This window comes from Helianthus annuus, chromosome 2 (assembly GCF_002127325.2).
Source record: "Helianthus annuus cultivar XRQ/B chromosome 2, HanXRQr2.0-SUNRISE, whole genome shotgun sequence".
Lineage (NCBI taxonomy): Eukaryota > Viridiplantae > Streptophyta > Magnoliopsida > Asterales > Asteraceae > Helianthus > Helianthus annuus.
This window is the reverse complement of record NC_035434.2, coordinates 27985658-27989265: the sequence shown is the minus strand read 5'-3', so window position 1 is coordinate 27989265 and position 3608 is coordinate 27985658. Positions and strand designations below refer to the sequence as shown.

General features: G+C 34.1%; 1 long non-coding RNA gene across 1 annotated transcript; it reads left to right on the top strand.

Moving 5' to 3' along the window:
* Positions 1-1634: 1634 nt before the first annotated feature.
* LOC110896682 lies at positions 1635-2662 on the top strand. Its single transcript, XR_002568083.2, has 3 exons — positions 1635-1690; positions 1798-2033; positions 2118-2662. It is a non-coding gene; the product is annotated as an uncharacterized LOC110896682 (long non-coding RNA).
* Positions 2663-3608: the final 946 nt, after the last annotated feature.

Sequence of the window (3608 nt, the reverse complement as noted above, 5' to 3'; positions counted from 1 at the left end):
ATAGCACTTTTTTGGATAAGTATATGTTACACAAGTCAAATAATTTTTCACACATATTTTGATATAATGAATCTCGGAGATACCACTTACGTGAGAGATATCAAAATATACCGAGATAGACCCAACAGGACATTAGTTTCGTCCCATAAGCTTTACTCTAAAGCGGGCTCTTACATGTGTAACAAACAATATAGCTCTCCTTTAGAGGATAAAATGATAAATGAGATTATTTCCTTATGCTTCATTAATTAGAAGCCTTACGAAGGTTCAAGTCTATACTCGTTCAGATATTGCTCACATTGATGAAAATTAGACCACTATAGATTATCGTGAAGCATCTTACAATATCTTTAAGAAACGAGAAAGACTATAAGAAGAGGTTGATTACTCTTACCTTGATTTTGTAATATTCAGAAGAAACTAAAAGTCAATTTGGGGTGATCCTTATGTCTGCGGACAAATTTGTCTCATGGAGTAGTCATAAGAAACTGATAAAACAAAATAAGTTATATTGACATAATATGTTGTTAATTAACAACGCAGTTGTCAATAAATGTGTTGAAGATTTATTAGTGGGCTCATAAACTTGTTAACTCCATATAAATACTATATTGAAGACTTATTGTAAAAAGTCAGCTACCTTATTTCCTCAAGCAGTAACAGTTCGAGAGGTGCTGCATTAAACTTCGATACAAAATTATTGTTCGTTTATGAACAAGAAGAGGAACCTATATACTTGTATCGAATACATTTACATTCATGATATGCTTGCGGATCCGATAACTAAGGTCTACACCCAAAGTCTTTTTAAGAGCTCATAATAAAGACGGGTTTTACTTAAGGCCTTACATAATAGCATATCATACATATGAATGATTAGTTATTATTTTCCTCAATTATACAATTTGTTTGTCTATAAATACGTATGTGCACCTAATGACGTATAGACAAGAATTATACAAATTAATTTTAAAGGGCTTACCTCAGTCATTTTGGTCTTAAATTTACGTATGTTTAGATTTGGGGTTGTAACATGATTAATGGGGGTCTTGAGTTGAAAATAACTCAATGACTGTATTTTTCTGTTGCAATTTCAATTTGAAACATTGATTAATGTTTTAACTTGGCCAAACTTACTTATACTTATCACAAATGATCACTCGGCCAAGTGGGAGAATGTTAGAAATAACCTGTTGATGTGGCCTCACGGATCATTTGGTAACATTACCAATATGACATAACTAGTCCCCGACAATTACTTGATGGTAGTAATTGTAAATATTGATTAGTTTAAGGGGCAATTATGATTTCCCTTTAGGTACCATTAATAGAGAATACATAGAGTTTTTATAACGGATCACTATTGATGACCATTAATCATTGATCTTTATATATTGATAATAATTGGTGATCAAAAACTCTAGTAGAACACCAATACTAAAAATACTAAAATTATCTCTAAGGTGATCCATCAACCTAAGGTACCATAACGGGAATCATGGCTTCATCTTTATTCTCAAAGATAATCATCCCTACAAGTAAGTATCTCTATCTTGGTATCTATATTTGGATTATGATTGAATAAACATGATTAGGGTTCTGTGGTTTTAACCCATGTTTATAGATATAATCAACACATTCTACCAAACCAATTCTTCGCTTCATCGATGGAAGCTCCGTTAGAGCTAAGGTATTTACTTGATCGAGCACAAAAGCGTTCTACAAGTTATGAATCACCTTTTTTTGCCTTTTACTTTGCAATTTCAATAGAACAATGACAGTTAGTTGTGCTTGTAGGTAGTAATTGGTTGTGATGGTGGCAAATCTATAATTGCAAACTTCCTTAACCTCAAGCCTACAAAGATGTTCCCGTCAAGCGCCATAAGAGGTCTAACAAACTACCCAAATGGTCATTCATTCGAGCATGAGTTTGCTCGTTTTTGGAAAGATAACATTCTTGTGGGAATAATTCCAGTTGATTGATGATGATAACATGGTTCACTGGTTTTGTTTGCTACCATACATTCCTAAAGGTTGTTATCAATTAACACCATATTTGTGTAGATATAGCTTCAACAGTTACGTGGCTTATTTCATTTTTTGACTATAATTAACAGATGAAAAAATTTGGGTAGATCCCGGTGTGATACAACAAGTAACACTAGAGTTGGTAAGCGACCATCCACAGGAAATTCGCAAAATGATATAAAACACAGACATGGAATCATTATCTATTACACACATGAGATATCGTGCACCATGGGACTTGTTAACTGGCTCGTTTTGTAAAGGAACAGTAACAGTTGCCGGTGACGCTATGCATGTCATGGGCCCATTTTTGGGTCAAGGTGGTTCAGCTGGGTTAGAAGATTCAGTTGTGTTGGCTAGAACAATGGCTCAGTTGGGTTTGAATTGTTTTAAAAGCGGGAGTAAGCTAACGGTCCATGGAGTTGAGGAAGCGTTTAGTCGGTTCGTGAAACAACGAAGGATGAGGGTAGTCCGATTATCGTTGCAAACTTACCTCACTGGCATGCTATGGGGTACTTCTTCATTTTTAAATAAGATTATGTATATTGTGTTATTGATTCTTCTTTTTCACAACCAAAATGGTCATACTGATTATGATTGTGGTGATCTTTGATATGTTCAAAGATCATTAAACATGGTTCATTAGTATAATACTAAGTTTATTTTTAACATGTTTAAATGTATAGCAATGATTCAAAGATACAAACTCAAAATAAGTTGTGTAATATAAGTTTGGTTAACGTTATTTACGAATAAATATTCTTGTATTAGAGAGTAGTTACTTTAATGTTTATCAGTTGTATTCCACTTACGGTGTTTACTTAATCCTACCCGCATGGGTTTGGCACTTAGTTTTAAAATTCATGTTATCATAATCATAGACAAAGAATGACATTCATCCATTAATCAATTGATCATGTTAATTAACTAGTGCTTTTCAATGGCATGCGTTGGGCGAGAGGCAATGAGGGATTCCTGTTGTTACGTTTTTGACTTCGTGGGATCCGGTCGGGGTAAAGCAAGACGAAACAACATTGAGTATTTAACCAAACCGATTCAACTAGATCAAGGGTATAAAAAACATAATATACCAACATAAAATCAAATCGACATTCAACCATTTCTTTACATAATGACATTTGAAGATCAATGAAGGTGCAAAAGACTCCTTAGCAGGTCGGGCGACGGCACAAGGCCCAAATTGCTAGTCTGTCTATATTGATTCTTACTCGGCCTTAATTTCTGCCAACCAAAAAAGCAAATTAGTTTGTTTGCCTGTTATAAGTCATTTTAAATGCTTCCGAAGTCTATTTTAAATGCATAAAACCCCTCAATATCATTTTATTATATGATTTTGAAATCTTTCTGAAATGGCTTTTTGAGAGTGCTACTTCTTTCGATGGTGTGGGTTCTTCGTCAAGCACCAATAACTTTGTCAAAATAATTGCTACAACGTGGAACCAATAAATTTGGGTGCATTTTGATTTATGTAGCATGTCAAAGGGTTCGAACAAAGCCCGATGCAAACGTTGTGGTTCGTTTGTAAAGTTAGCTTCAAACACGAGTTTGAAAAAACATTT